Source organism: Athene cunicularia (assembly GCF_003259725.1).
Source record: "Athene cunicularia isolate RWA chromosome 3 unlocalized genomic scaffold, athCun1 chr3_part1, whole genome shotgun sequence".
In the NCBI taxonomy this organism is placed as follows: domain Eukaryota; kingdom Metazoa; phylum Chordata; class Aves; order Strigiformes; family Strigidae; genus Athene; species Athene cunicularia.
Window position 1 is genome coordinate 7,394,978 of NW_020799097.1, and position 16,735 is coordinate 7,411,712.

General features: G+C 45.1%; 1 protein-coding gene across 4 annotated transcripts in view; it reads right to left on the reverse strand.

Annotated features, from left to right (window-relative positions):
- Positions 1 to 16,735, reverse strand: part of EVA1A (eva-1 homolog A, regulator of programmed cell death) — a 214,208-nt gene that overhangs the window by 50,519 nt on the left and 146,954 nt on the right. The window contains exon 1 of one of the 4 annotated variants that reach the window (XM_026846351.1): positions 16,350 to 16,446. The exons of the other annotated variants lie outside the window; for them this stretch is intronic. The gene's annotated coding sequence lies outside the window, so the exon portion shown is untranslated. Of the gene's footprint in view, positions 1 to 16,349; positions 16,447 to 16,735 lie in introns of those variants that run through there. 4 annotated transcript variants of the gene reach the window in all.

Consider the following 16,735-nt stretch of genomic DNA (forward strand, 5'->3'; position numbering starts at 1 on the left):
CTGGGAAATTTATTAATACAGTTTGGCTGAGGGAGTTGTAAATCCAGGTAAGGAAAGCAACGCTTTATTTGAGGAGGAAGAAAAAAGATACCGTTACAAAGTATATAGATTGTGTTCATTGCAGGGCTGTGAACTGTCACTAGAGATGGATCCCCCTTTATACCAGAGGAAAGCCCTAAAATCCTCTGTCCAACACGGTTCAAGTGCCTTCCCACCCCATCCAGGGGCTTATCATGAGTGCTAAATCCTGCCTATCACTCACTGCCCTACTACAGGGGGAAGTGTCAATGCGTTCAAGAAAAAGAGGTTTACAAGCCCTTATGGGGCTCCATAGATGGAGACTTCATATGTGAATCTTCATACCAACTAAAAGGACTGGAGGCATGTTGATCCAAGAAACACAACCAAAACAATTTTAAGTAAAGCAAAGATCTAGTGAGTTGGGAACTCCACCTGAAAAGCTTCTCCCTGAAGGAGATCATTATCAGCCGGTGAGCTGCCTCTGATAAAGGCTGTTTCTGCATCTTTAGCAGACACTCACTGCTCATTGGTTATTACTGTTCATCAGATGGCCACTAAAACAGACAGATTTGAGGTTTCTCACGGGGAGAATTACTGATTATTGAGTTACAGCAGACAGAATGTAGAGTGGGAATGTACTGATCCACAGAGCACTGGAAATACCTGCAGATGGGTGTAGAAAGACTGTCCCTCTATCACCTGTGATGGTTTTGGCTAGCGTAGAGTTAATTTTCTTCACAGTAGTTGGCATAGGCCTATGTTTTGGATTTGTGCTGGAAACAGCATTGATAACACAGGGATGATTTAGTTATTGCTGAGCAGTGCTTACACAGAGTCAAAGCCTTTTCTGCTCCTCACCCCACCCCACCAGTGAGTAGGCTGGGGGTGCACAAGAAGTTGGGAAGGGACACAGCCAAGACAGCTGACCCCAACTGACCAAAGGGATATCCCATACTTTAAGATGTCACACTCAGCATATAAAGCTGGGGGAAGAAGGAAGGGGGAGATGCTTGGAGGGATGGCATTTGTCTTCCCAAGTAACCATTACGTGTGATGGAGCCCTGCTTCCCTGGAGATGGCTGAGCACCTGCCTGCCACTGAGAAGTAGTCAATGAATTCCTTGTTTTGTTTTGCTGCACGTGTGGCTTTTCTTTACTTATTGAACTGTCTTTATCTCAATGCATGAGTTTTCTCACTTTTATGATTCTCTCCCCCATCCCACTGCGGGGGAGTGAGCAAGTGGCTCTGAGGTGCTTAGTTGCCAGCTGGGGTTAAACCACAACACCACCTAACCCTGAGAGGACCATCCTCCTAGACCTTCTGCAATAAGCCAGTAATCTTAGCCTGAAGCCATCTGTAACATGACTAGACCTGTATGCTTCTTCCCAAGAGCCAAGGAGAAAGTCTCCTTTCCTCCAACATCATAGCTCAGCCCATCCCAGCACACGCTTCCCAGCTTCATACAGGAGGAGAGGACCTCAGGCAGGCGTCAGCCTCGGACACGTTGCAGAGCTGTTACCTGCCTCCTCCTAGCCAGAGTGCATGCCCAGACAGAGTCATGGCAGAGTGTCTGCCCGCAACAGTAACACACAAGATAAGCAGAGCAATGGTGACTGCATCAGCTGCTTCCCCTCCGTGTCTTGGCTCTGGGCTAGAAAGACATCTCACAGACATGAGAATTTCCTCTTTGGGCTCTCTGTTGAAACTAGCACAAGACCCTGTATAATGCATGTGGTGAGGATGTACTTAATGCAGCTGCCATCTACTGCAATGCCCAAACAACTTGCAATCTCCAAAACGCTACTCTTCACAACCTTGTGATAAAGCAGGGCACTGCTCTGAGTCTCACTGCACAAAACCCCACCTGAGATGCTCATCCATGTTGCCAGTCTATGGCAGCCCCGGGATCCAGACATGTATCACCAAGAGAAGCGATACCACCAAGGAGGTACAATTGGAAAGAGCATTCCCATGCAGACTTTTGCTTAGAAAAACAAAACAACAAAAAAAAAATCCATCAGAACAGTTGCAGAAAGAAACGGTCCTTGGAAACATTAAGGACAGAGTTTCAGACTCAAGGGAGTCTTCTACATCTGAGAAAACAGGACAACTGAAGTACAGAAGCAACCCAAAGTTGCCATGAAGTGGTGTCTGTAATTTGTTGCAGAGCTCAGAGACATCTGTATTTCTTCTTTCTGCTCCTGTGCTTAACAATAAGAATAAACAAAAGCTTTAGTTAGCTGTGTCCTGACAGAACAGCCATATCCCCCAAAGGTGTCAGGACTGAAACTGGGCCCTGGAGAGCCCAGAAGGGCACAACTTCACCACTGGGGCTGAAGAACAAGCAGTCCCTTTCAGTCTGACAAGCAGAGCTTATCTGTGGGGCACAGGGCTGCAGGGACAAAACAGCTTCAGTGAAGTCAACCTGTGCACAGTCAGCTCAGGACAGCCAAATTCGCAGCCAAGGGGTCAACTCCCAGGGGATGAGACGGCATGTGCTAAGATGGTATAGCCCTGTGAGACCTTATGGAATTACATCCGGCCACTATGGCAGGTGCACTGGAGGTAATAACTTGAGCCAAATCTCCAGCTCAGTGTCTTCTTCAAGTAAATCCCTGCATGACGCTACTGACTCATTATGGCAGGTGCCATTTGCTGCTTACAAGAGAGGCAAAGGAACCTTCTGGGTAGGAGGGACCTCCAGATGGAAAACTTGGTGATAAAGAGTGATGTCTCACTGTTTTGAGAGCACATACATTACCCAGTGGGCCAAATACCAAGAGGAGAAGAATTCTGAACTTCTGAAGCAGTTCTTAATGTTACCATTGAACTTGCCAACAGCTACCAGAAAGATATCTAAAACAGTTTTCCTCTTAAATTTATGGTAAGAAACAATACCTATTAGCCAAAGCTGCCTTTGAAGTGACAACTAGGGTATATATGTGAATCGTGATCTCTACAATAGGGGGATCGGGGAACAGGAAGCCTATACTATAGATACTTGCCTTAAAAATGCTGTCATTGCAATGTTCGCATTTGCTCCTAATCCATCTGCAGGAAACCTTCAAATACAAAAAGTTATTAAATCCAGAAACAATAAATTATCTACAAGGAAAAGGGAGAAAAGGCAACTCCTTTAATCTCCCAATAAAGAACCAAAGGAAATTGCATCATACCCAGATGGGAGACCGATGTGGCTGGCCAGACAGACAGAGGGATCGATGCATTGGCACTAATGGCACTGCTCCACAGATCCAGACAGACAGACACTAGTTAGAGAGAAGTGGGCCAAAGCAAATGTCTTGATCCAACTCCCTCTTGGCCTTCTGAATCTTGATGCAATTTTTGTATCTGGTTACTATTTCTCATATAAAGCACATCAAACCCCTGGCCCTAACACATGGAGGGGAGTGAACTTTGCCACTCAGACACATTTCTAATGCAGTTCTCAAACAACGTGGGAAAAGAAAGTTATAATTCCCTTTCACAAAGTGTAAAACCCACCAACTCTACAAAGTGAGGCTGAGCTGAAAACTACACTTGTGTTAGTTTTCAGGGCAATGTAAAAAAGAAATGAGAAACAGCTTTTTGACTGAGGGGTTTTTTTTTAGCACTGCAATTTTTTTTTTTTTTTCTGATCCATTATCTCATCAGTAGCAATACGGTTTATTTTCTGGCCTCCTTCCACAAGCTCTCTGGGTCAGATAGTGGTATTTGTTTAAATGTAACAAATATGGCTGTTAACCGAAAAGAGGCAGATGTTTATCCCCAGAATGTTCCCTACATGATCCCAACCCCTCTTTCACCGAGATTACTTCTGTCTCAATTAAGTGCATTTAAAAACCTATCTGAAGTAAGTACACCACAGACCAACAAATAGATGTTACTTAGTGGAGAATGATATCCTCTGGCATTTGTTCCCTCTGGCCATGCACCCTACCATTCACACCTCCCCACGGCACAGAAAGTACTTCCAGATCAGAGGAACACCATTTCAGACTTGGTCTCCCCTCTTATTGACAGGTAAGGGGTTTTTCTATGCATCAGCATCCCTGAAGACTTAATGTTTGGAGTTACAATACCATTAGCCTTGACCCAGCTGTAGTGACTCTCCAAAAAAAGGAAAGGAAGAGCAGAAATCAACAGGAAGCCTCTTTCACAGGCGGCTAAATGAAGGCAGATGATCTGCCACCGAATGAGACCAAACTCACAGCCAGTTACTAGAGAGACACCGAGAAGCGGTAACTATTGCTCATCTGAGCTCCACAAAGCTCTGATATACCATCTACTTTTGCTTCATCATGCATCCTAGCTGCAGTTTCATGCCTACCAGGGAGCAACCAGATGGCCAAGGCGTTGCTGCTCACTCTGCTGATACAAGATCCAGTTTAAGGGAGAAGTTCCTCACCTTGCCTAAATCGGCCATTCCTAAGCATCTGATGGAAATCTGGATGCAAGACCAAAGCCAAATGTAGCTCTAACCCTGAAGAAGCAGAATAGACATTAACAGCAGTGACAAGGAGCTCCAAATTTCTGTAAGGACCTCAGCACCGACCTATCAGTCTGAATTACTTGGCATGGCAGAGGTTAACTCAAAGGGCCACAGAAGGGGGGAAAACATTTTAAATTAGAGGCAGGAGTATTTATTAGCTAAAAGAAAAACCTCCCTCTCCATTGGGATCTGCCTTGGTAAACACAGAGGACACAAATCAACCTAATAGCCCAGCCAACCCCTCACCCCACATCCAGCCCGTGCGCAGAGCGGGTCCCCTTTGCTCTCTCCGGCAGGACGCTCTGCAGCTTTCCTTCTCTGAAGTTTGCTTACATTACTGGCTCCCTTTGCTGACATTGGCAGCTTGCTCAAGCCTTTGCAAAACTATTTTTTCTTAATCTATCTTATTTTTATCCCATCTGTGAGAAAAAAATGGCCACAGCGCAAACCAATCTGCTTAGCAGTGCTGCCAGCTACGCAGATCCCATGACCTCTTAGCTAGGTTGCTGCAATGTTTTCTGTTTATCTGGTGCTGCTCTTGTGCACTCACCCATGTCCTATCCCTAACACAGCATGCATTTGCAAGTTCTCTTAAAGGCCTCTTTCAAGGTGAATTAACTGAGTCTCATGCATACTATATTGCTGAGTGTGGACTTTCAGACCTTTCTTTTTCCATATAAAGTTTTAAATAGGTTTAGACTGAAAACCTTCCTGAGGGATCTCACATGTTCTTCATACACGGGTCCTGTAAATGAAGTTGGATGCACTGCCTGAGAAAAATCTACTACAGCTCAGAGTGTCCCAAACAAGGATACATGGACCACTAATGTCACCTATGCTGCTAGGATACAGGGACAGGGATACAGAAAGACAGTAACAGCTGTACCCACGTCAGCTTCTGGCAATGGTGGAATTACCACCTGAAAAACAAAGGTGGGATGCCTGTTGTAATCGCCATGGGAGTTAATTCAAGGGAAGTCTATGGCTGCTGTTATCCAGGAAGATGGACTGAATGGTCTCACCAGTCCTTTTTTACCTTTTATTTAGGTACCTATGAAAAGATGGGTTGGTCTCCTTTGTGAGATGGTGGCCAGTAACAGCTCCTCCACACAGGGCCATGCTGGCTTGCCAAGTGCTGGAAAAGTCTCCAGGACACAAGGAAGGTGAGACTGTTTCTCTCCTTCTGTCACCATCTGCGTTGAAATTAAGACTATAGTTCAGACACAGGAATGATACGTCATTATCACAAGATCTGCAAAACCACTTCAACCAACCGCTTGGAAATCTACGTGTGTTTGTAAGTCCAAACATTTGTAAACCCAGTCCCACCAACTGGAAATACGTGAGTCAGTGACTATGACAGGCATATACTGACAGTTTTTACAGGAAGGCAGAAAGACATTATCCTTTTTTAAATCAATATTTTTAACCAAAATTTCCTGAAGTAAATGAGTAAAGCAAAGATTTTCGTCAAAGTACCTACTTAAGTACTTAACTCTCCCTTCCACTCTCCCCACTTCCGAACGAAGAAGCGTGACACAGGATGGTCCTTCTACTAGCAAGGACTGACAGGTCAAGCTGTACTCTTACACTATTTCACCTTCTTATAAAAAAAATCCATGGCCCAGCTCGCACAACATTAGGAAATTATTTTCATTTATACATAATTAAAAATTTGTTAAACTTTGAATATTTACCTCAATTTTATTTTCCCTATTTTCTTTTCTGGCTCACTAGGCAGCATGGAAATGTACAAGTATGGGTCATCTTCATTTCTTTGCAGAATGCCTCAGACTTACAGATGAAGGAGTGCTGCTCCCCCAGATAATGCTGCTGGGAGGTGCCCTCCTTGGCTTGTCAAGGAGGTGAGAGCCTTCTCAAGATACCATGAATCTTGTGCTTCCTCCACCTCTGGAGACACTCTGACTCCACAGTGTGCAGGAGCACAGCACAGTCCTTAATGCTGAATTAATTCAAAAGAACTGGAGTACATGGAGTTCTTGGGGAGAGGGATATAATTACTGCACTTTGAGTTCTCCTGGAAAAATGTAAAAGTGGGATTTTTTTTTGAGTTAATGTCTTTTCCTGCTGTCTCATTCTGGCTGGAGGCATCCTCCTGTCTTTCCTGACTAGCATTCATCTGTTCCTCTCTGAAATGCAGGAGATAAAGGAGATGCCTCCTGTGAGATTGGGTGGGTAAGGAGTCGTGGTCCACAGGTGAAGCAGAGAAACATGAAAGATCTGGAATACTCATTTTCTTAAGGGTTTAACTTAATCAAATTATCACCAAACTGCAAGCTATTTCTAACCACTAATCACCCACTGCCTGGAAACTATTCTGAACAAATGTAAATGTACAAAATCTGTTGATGAAAGCCTTGAAATGTAGATCCTGGGAAGTTTGTGAACTCTAACAACTGTGGAGAAACAAAACCACAGTTTCTTTTTGTAACTTTTATCCTATTCTAGGGGCAATACACAGGCACATGTAACAGATCTTTCCTTCCTCTCTATTTTCTTGCCAAGGATGCCATTTAAACTCTTTGGAAACAGCACTATAGCTACTCCATGCTGTCTATCCTCCAGAATATATCAGATGTTATTTAAATAAATGCATGCTAAATTTTTTTTCTACAATGCCTCCTGGTAAACAGCAGCCATAATGAGTCTATCTTCAGACTGAATGGGCCAAAAAAAGCTGAACTGATGTCAAATGAAACAATTTTGTATCATCCTACAGTACCAGACTGCATAGTGATAGAACAGATTAAATACTTACAAGAAGGAACAAGGGATCACAGATGTTCCTCCACAAAACCTGCATCCTGTCCTAGCACTGACTTCTTGTTGTCCTTTGAACCTCGCAGGAAAGACTACTGCATCTTGCACCACGGCAGTGCAACAGCTGAAATCAACTACCCAGCCCTGGACAAGGGGAAAACAACCCCACAGACAACCTCAAACAGTCCATGTCTCCTCCTGAGGATCTCTGAGCAGATTTACTTCATACTTCTCTAAATCGCATGGTTCAATGGAAACAACAAGGTAGAATTAATTCCCTTAAAAGCCATGGAGATTTTGTGTTAAGTTTTGCTATACTGTGGGCTTTTAATTTGTAGGTCTTTATGGCCCACAGTGATATTGCAGATTGAAATATTGCGTTGTTTTCTGTAGACCAAAGTTCAAACTCTGATGGAAGTTCACACTTTCTCTGTGGTAATCTAGTCCCTACAGTCCCCACCACACATTTCTGCTCAAAAGCAAGACCCCAAGCTCAGAAATTCAGTGAAAGAGAGGACAGAAGAGATAATGGGGCTCTTCTGCTGCATACCTTGCAGCCAGCTCTTGAAACTATAATTGCCCAGAAATAAAATTTATGCAAATTCAGCAAAACCACAACACAGGAAAGCTGCATCCATTCATCAATAAAGCAAGAGCAAATATGGATGAAACGGGAGGGTTTTTTCTGAGCCCCTGTTTGGAATCTTCTTTTTCTTCCAGGGTCAACAAGACCTCTGGTTTCAAACTTTTGCATATATGCTTTAAGAATTAGCATGCTGTGAGGTCTCACCACTGATAGTGTGTCTTTTCTCGAGCAAAATGTACAACAAAATCATGGGGATTTTTTCCAACATTCCCTCATTAATAACACAAAGCAGTCACAATTGCATGTTGCAAGCAAGAAGGAATGAAACCTCTGGCAGATGGCTTTGAGGTAGCAGTCCCATTCTGCAGTTGGGTAAAATGACCTTACTGTCATGAAGGTTGGACTGGTGGAAGACGCAGGCTTCTTAGCTCTTCCAGAGGCACTCAGTCTCCCCCTCAGATCCATAATGATCCTATGGGGCACATCAGGTCCCAAAGAGCCACTGCAATAGGGATATAATTTAGGGAACCTGCTTCAAGCTGTGCTTTTGTGAAATAAATCTAGACTGTCCAGGAGATATGGAAAGGCAAGTTAGGAAGTTTTTTATGTCCACCTCTCAAGGTTGCTTCTCTTGAGCAGGTAGCTTTCTTCGTATCTTTGCCTGCATTCCTGTATTACCCAGAAAATACCTTTATTCCTTCCTCCCCAGTTCAGGTTGTCTTTTGCTGTTTCCTGTTCACTTTATCTCTGAGCTGATTCAAACTATGTGACCTCTGCCATGACTGGAAAGAATCAAAGGTCAAGAAAGCTCTTAATGTATTTTCTATAGTAGTGAATTCTATTAATAGTGAAGTTCTATAGTAGTGAACAGTTCAGTACACTAGCATGGGTGCTGGAACTTGATCATCTATGCTATTACACAGATATCTTACATGCTTTTAGCCTGAGCCAACTTGTATCCACCCAGATAAGGCTCAGGAACCAGCATACACCAAGTGCATGGGAAAGATGAACCAGTGGAGCACTTGGTGTCTGAAAACACAGGTGCCTCAACCTTCCTAAAATTTCCCTCCAACATCCATTGTGTCCATCAGACATCAGCACTTTGTCCTAAGCATCTATCTCAGGGATGGGTGACAATTCAGAGCTTGGTACCCATCTCCCCACAAATGTTTGCAAAACATACTTCAGAGTAGGGTACTTATTTGTCAGATTCTGGAATCGACTTGTATTACTTTGACAACACCATTTACATTTGCTTTAAGGATATTTTATAGGCTCAGGAAGGGGTAAAAGAAATTTAGTGTACATGAAAATTGGTAATCTCCACCTTACCTTTAACTGCTGTCATCACACATAACAGGAACAGCAAGTGTTTCAGAGCAGAAACCCTACCAGTTAAGGGCAAATGGGTGCAGAGCCTTTATCATTGTTGCAATGCCAGGGAAATGAACAAATTTGCCCCCTGGGTTGGAGCTAAAGGAATGAAATTCTTAAGCCCTGCCTAAAATCACATGGGTCTGCTTGGCTAGTCTGATGTTGTTCCATGGTGATTCACAAGCACTTTCTGCCTGCTTTCTGCTCTGCTGTGTGATGCTTGGCAGTGAGCTGCACAGTTAAAGCTGTGCAGAGAGCAAACTAGGGTCCTGGACGGATTATTTTTTTTTTTTTAAGCAAGCTCCTGCCTCAGAGACAACTCTAGAAAATTACAAAACAGGCAAGGTCTGGACAGAATCAGTGAGTATTTAGTGTTGGAAAATAAAGTCAGATTGCATGGCATGATAGCCATGTGATCCCCTTCCTAACATGCATAATTTCTCTTAGTAACAACAACAGATAGTACCTTGCATACTGCTTGTAAATACGGATTAAGGTCAATGATACTTCTCTGGATTGTAGACTGTCCTTTGCACTTGCAAAAGCTGAACTATGGAAAGTTGACTTCAGGCCATGTTTAATAAAAACCTTACCTTGGTGTCACAATAATGAACCAGCAGACATCCTGCCCAGCAGCGTGACCCAAGAGCACCTATCTAAAGCATTCAGGCATTCAACAGAGTCAAAAGGAGAGCACTGAATTTCTGAGTGACTCAGAACCTGTAAGCACACATGTGCGGTCCAGGGCGACAGGACGTCTGTGCAGGGCAATTAGGTGTTCCTGCGTGCTGAGTGAGAAACTGCTGAGAGCCAGCCAGCTGGAAACACCAAGCCCAGGGATATATATCCGAATAGGCAACCACCTCCTGGTTTGGTCCTCTAGGAAGCTGGTTGACATGGCAGAAAAGCCTTTCCTAAATATCAGCTGGAAGTTCTCACTAGCAGTGCATGAGGTATTCACCACCTGACGCACCATCCACCTGAAGGAGAGGTGATGTAGACCCATGCAGGAGGCACAAGCAGAAGATGGAAGTTGACCTGGCTGCTGTCACGGTGCCCATGGGGTACTCCTTCCTCTCTGGGAAGGGTTTCTGCTGCCACTGTTGCTGTCACTACATGCAACCCCTGTTTTAAAGCAGTTTGTCAGTAACAGTTAATATGCCTGGCAGGATTACCCAGCCCAGGCTTCTTCAAATAAACAAACAAAAAGGAGAGAATTCCCAATTTTGCATTTGTTTGCTTTCTAAACAATAAGACTCAATACTGAAAGATATTTAGACTCTGGCTGGCCAAATCTCATACCCAGAGATTCCATACAGACCAATGGTTGCAGGTTTGGGACAGAGAAGAGAGGTGACAAATTTTTGGACACAAAACTCAGGAGGAGATGGGAGCCCTCCTTCTCACTTCTGAATTGCAGCAGAGAAAACACTTGGAGACTTCTTCAAGAAAAAAAAGAAGCAAGGACTGTCACCAGGAGTTGATCACTCCTGGCTTCCAGCTCCTCCTTGAGGAAAAGAGATAAGGGATCTTCTGTGCATTTTGGGCAGATCTTTACCTTTTCATTCCTGTGCACCTCTGGCACCACAAACTGCTGTGACATTCATGGCATCATTGCTCTCAGGAGAGCTTTTTGTGCTTGCTCTGTAATCAGCTTCAAATCTCCTAAATATATTAATCTGATTGTAACCATTGTATCAAATTGAGGAAAAGAAATAAGAAATTTAAGCTTACAATATGCCAACTATTCAAAAAAAACCCAGAGCATTGTGAGGAGTAAATAGAGAGAAACAAGAAAACAGGGGAGAGAGGAATTTGAGTCTTTCATGGTCACTGATGTAGTAAATCAGCACTGCAGTTTAACACAGCCAAATGTAGTGTAAAGTAATATGTCTGAGGGAAAGGACTGAACTTGAAAGCACATATTTAAATGCGACATTCATGCACTACACCAGCCAGGAAAAGGAGGCTGATTTCATTAAAGAAAAATAAATCTCTGAAGACTATACAGTCCATGTATGCATTAATAAAAAAGAAGGAAAAAACCCAAATCCAAGTATAATTTAGGTTATGTCAGAGGGGAATCACAGTGACTAGTAAAATTAAAGGAGCACAAGATGTATATTATTAAGCTAGTGAAATTAAGTCCTGCTGGGAACTCCAGGAGAGTATCTTACAGGTAGTCTGTGAGGTACCAGTGAGGATGAGATACCAGCTTCAGCTGTTTTCTCTCTATCCTTAGTACAGTGACTGATGACCAAGAAGCAAACTCAGATTTAATTAACAAGCTCTCTGAGTACATTTAAATTAAGGTAGCACCTGCATGTTTAAATTACAGCAACTTCAGTGTTCTCAGCTTTCTACTGCTGAGAAACAACCCACAGAAACAACCCCCCACTTCAAACACAGTCAAAGAGGAGAGAACAGGGAGTGCTGGTCTTTCCATTGCCAATGGTCAGTGGAGGAGAAGAAGAATGTTGAAATACTGTGGTCACAGAGAAAATCAGAGGGACTGATCTGTATTTTTTCATAACCACAGAGAGCCTCTGAGAACACTCTTCAAACTGCAGGTACAAAGACATTGTTTGCTCCAGTGAAAACCAGCTGCTGCTGGTGTGGAAGGGGACAGACTGCTCTGTGCTCCTCAGGTTAAGAGCAAACTAACTCTGGACAAGGACACTGGAGGAAAAGTTGGTTTTGCCAATGCTGTGGTTCTGCAACAGTGCAAATAGCTTGGGGTGCCTTCAGAGAGACTCATCCCCAGTAAACTGCTGGGAGCTTACAGCAAGAAGATGAGGTCCAAGCAGCTTGAGTTAGGATTCCTACCAGTGGCTCTGTGGAAATCAAGTATCTCAAGGTGAACATCCCAATGCTGGCCTTCCTCAGAGGCCAAGTTTATTCTCAACAGAGAGAGAAAACCTTTCACAGTAACCAGATTAGGCTGATCAAGAACTAAGAAGAAGTGGAGAAGCAACAGGAGTGGCCTCCTTCACTCTGCCTCCAGAGAAAAATCTGGCTTTTATTACAAAATTCCAGCCTCAAGCTTCCTCCCACAGGATAGACCAAGGAGGCCCAGACTTGTATGAATTAACCAAAAATAACACTTCCAGGGAGGGAGAGGATGACTGAGGGGATTGCTGATGGGATACAGAGGCCTCTCACCTCCTTCTCACCAGTTCAACTCCAGAAGTAGTCAGGAGTAAGGAGGAAAAGCCTCTGGCTTCGAGCTGTCTGGTGTCCTTAGCCTATTCACTGGAAGCAAACAAGTCTGCCAAAACCACCAACACATCGGGCAGCGCCGAACCAGTGGACAGAAGAACAGAAACTGTCCTTCCAGCATCACCATTAATCCGTTTTAAACATCTGTGAGTCTTACAGTGGCGAGGCTGATAGCGAGTTTCAGTCTCCAGCAGCAAATATGTTTAAAAATAGCCAAAGCAAACAGAATAATGTTTGGAGACGGAAGGAGGCATGCACCTTTTGGGCTATGTTTGACCAGCAGCAGTAATATCATCTGGTCAGTCCTGACCACCTCAACTACACATCCTCATTGCTATGGCAATGTCCCATAGACAGAGCAAGGATTAACAGCTCCCTGGAACGAGGAGGCAAGGCCTGTCCTCAGATAATGACACTGCATTAGAAGAAGGAAAATAAGAGATTTGTGCAGGCGAGCTGAAGGTTCACTAGAGCATGTAAATGTTACCTTAATTTGTGCATCAGCACTTAAATACCACAAGAGCTGGAGCTGGAGCTGCACAAGAGATGAACACAGTGTGTCTGATTCAGCCCGGGGAGGCATCCAGGACTCAGCTGGGAAGCACCCACAAACGTTAGCGGGCCAAGCATACCCCAAACACTGCTGCTGTTCCCCAGGCAAACCCCATCAGAAACTGCAGCAAATGGATGGCGACACACTGCTGGGCAGCAGTAAAACATCCTTGGAGCAACCTCAGGCAGGACAGGGAGAACCACACCAAGCTCAAACACTGAAGCAGAGAAAAGCAGCTCAAAGAAAAGGACCACAAGAGCCACGAGAAGCCACCAATGATGAGAGATGTCTCCCGGAGATCTCAGTGGCTACTGTGGGCTTGTGGAGCAGCAAAGGGTCTGGATCAGGGACTAAAAGTAGCACAGACCCGTTATTACAATGCAAGACCTGTTTGCCGTACCCTTGTGCAAGACAGAGAAAGGGGGAAGGGAAGCAACATGCTCTCTCCACCTTCTGCAGTCTTCACAGCCTGCCAGCTTCTTACAATACTGGTTCCCCCACTGCAGTGAAGTGGCTGCAAAGAGAGGCTTTACTCAAGGTAGTACTTTGGTGAGGTAATTTAAGACAACAGAATTAAACTGAAACAGACAATTTATGTTGTGCAACAGGAAATATTTCCAGACAGTAAAGTCTGTTGGGCTCCAGAGCACTTTCCCAAGGTAAGCAGCAGAACTGGAATCTCCATCCCTTGACTCATCTGTCAAGGCTACATGAGCATTCAGTGTGGTGTGGAGAACATGCTAGCACAAGAAGAGAGATGGACAGGGATGCCCATCTTCAGCATGTGCTTTTACATAGAACGAGGTTCCATTAATAGAACAGAAAGCTGAGATTTAGGGAAAGCAAGAAAGCCAAAAAAACTCGAAAGGTCCTGGTGGTACTCAAGACCCTTCAGTTCCCATCATGATCTCACCCTGAGTGGGTTTCTTCTGTCTTACTTTCTCTTTTGCAAGTTGCAGAGAAAAGCAGATACGAAGGGACTGATTCTTATCTGCCCTGAACTGCTGTAAACTGCTGTAACTTCACTAAAATCAGTGGAGCGATGTCAGCTTAAAATGAAATGGCTTCACATTTAGATCCAAAATAATTAAGGATGAAATGCTGTTCATCTCCCACTATAGCACCAATAGGGAAAGTTTTAGGGTAGTTTAGAACACTCCCAAAAACTGCATTTGAGACAGAGGCTCATCTCTCAGCACCTATATATATATATATGGATTTCTAAAGTGCTTCAGATCATATCCACCCTTCAAGAACCCAAAAGCAGCACCTGAAGTTCAATAAGCCCCCGAGTCACCTTGCACTGGCAATGATTCAGTTCACCTCAGAGCTGAATTGCCTGTTGGACCCCTGCAAAAAAATGACAGTCTGTCGCTCCTTTTCCTTTCATATCAAGAAATGCAGAGCACAGTTCCAGGTAAGTACTGTTTCTTCAGCTCCTCAGAGGAGTGGCTCCTGCTACAGCTTCTCTCCTCCCTCTGTTACATGAGCTCATCAGCCTCTTGGCTACGTCTCTGCTAGTAAACTAAACCGTGCCAGAGCCCATTCTTCAGCCCTGAAGCCAGCTGGCACAGCATGACGCCTACCTATTATTAAACTCTCTTATGCTCTGAAACAAGGTGGCTACATCCAAACTGCTTTTCTGGAGGGTCATGGCCCATTCTAACTCCCTGCAATACCCAAGAGACCAACCCGTGTGTATCACCAGTGTGGTAGCACAGACACAGCTCACTAGTGCAGTATTAAGCTAGCTGTGGGAAATGCTGAAAATGAAGAATACTTTCTGAAAAATCAGTAAGGAGTAGCACAGTACTCAGAGTCCAGGAGATGGGAAGACCCAAAAAAGCATTTCCTACTCAACTTGATTTTTAAAAAACCATGCCTTTCATATAGGAACTATGAAACAAACTCTGAGCTTTTACCTAGAAACCGACTCCAGGCAAAGCTGTCAGCAATGTCTCCTGGGTCCCCCACTGCTAATTGCAGCAAGACAAGGGATGCCAAGGCTGGACAGGGAGCTTGAACTTTCCCCTGCCGTGGGAGGTGATGTGGCTCAGCTGGAGGCCAGGGTGATGGACTGATGTGCTCAGGGTGTGCTCAAAGACCCCCTTCTACTTTCCCCATCTTGTACCTGCATTCCCACTGGGGGAGCAGGGGGGGGGCAGAGAGGACTCTACTGCAAAACTAACATAGTCAGGGGAAGCTCAGAGAGCAATATAAATTGAGCAATGACTTGGAGGTAAATAAACACTTGTAGGTATGCAAAGTGTTAGGACCCATGGCCAACTCCAAGGCTTCCCCCCCCCCCTTATAATTAACTGGTAAATACTATACATATAATTGACCTTTCTAAATGCTGCTGAGTAGCTAGAGGTGTTGGGAACTAATCCTGCTTGTGAAGACCCTGGGGTGTATAATGCTCTGCAAGCACTTTTTTCCCCTCACTTACTGACATGTTGAAATTTACTGCCCTGTGTCAGTGAGTTCAAGAAAGCCCTTTAACTCTGAAAGCTCCAGGAACCGGCTCCAGCACATGCTTCAGGATTTCTCTGTCAGTTTGTTACGCCTTGTTTGTCCAAGTAACAGTCAAGACTGAACGAGTCAGGAATGACAGAAATAGTACATGAAGTCACTTTAAAGCGCAAACATTTGTGCCATTTTCCTACCAAATAAATAAATATATGTGCATTTAGCGAGCAAGTAAGGTAATGTCAGAGGAAGGGTGTTACAGGCAGGTTTTTACAGATGCCAGCTGATTTATGCCCACTCCTCCATGTGAATGTAATACAGATTCTTGCAGGTATCAATCCTTTTTGGTCAGAAGAGCCATCACCGGGACCATACACAACCACAAACCCCTTGAATGCTCCCGCAAGCAAGCCCAAGGAAGAAGCTGTAAACACTAGACCGAAGCTCAAACACCTAAGTGTAAATGCCGAGCACCCCCTGCTCTCTTCCCTTCACTGCCTTCCCAGCTTCTGTACAGCACCACGCTAGTTTCTCCCTCCTTTAAACAGCTTCTTTTTTTTTCCCATCAGTCACATCAAGCCACCAGCATCTGCAAAACAGCATCAGCGCCAGCCCCCCCAGACGCTGACCTCTCCTAGGGAGTGAGAGCCACGCCAGGTTCCCGCATGACCGGCACTCCCGGGCAGCGCTCCCGTCCCCATCCCTCCCGCACACCGCAAGAGCACAGCGCAGCCCCTCGCCCACCGCCACCCGGCATCCCGCAACCACCTCGCTCCCAACCACCTGCACGGACAGGACCAACGGCCACCGCCGTCAAAGTTTGCAAGAGAGAAGGACGCTTTCGCTCCTACCGCCTTAGGTTCGCAGCAGCCTGGGAAGCAGAGCTGAGCTGCTGCTTGGGGAGAAGAAAGTTCTTTTACCGTTTGGTTCTTCGGCGTCGTCAGCAGTGGGCTGGGGGCTGAGCCCAGTGGGGACTGCGAGAGGAGGAATGCGGTGTGACAGGCGAGAGCGGGAGGTCTGCCCTTGCCTTCTTACATCTCCCAGTCGGGAGGGCGGACGCCTTGTGCGTCTGCGGGAGGAGAGGAGAGGAGAAGAGAGGAGAGGAGAGCGGAGCGGAGCCCGGGAGCGAGTGTCGGGGAGGGCAGCAACAGGAAATGACACAGAAACTTCACCAGGCTCCAATCCAGACTTGGCCCCTGACATGAAAGAAAGGGGAGGCAATTTGGGGGGGGGGGGG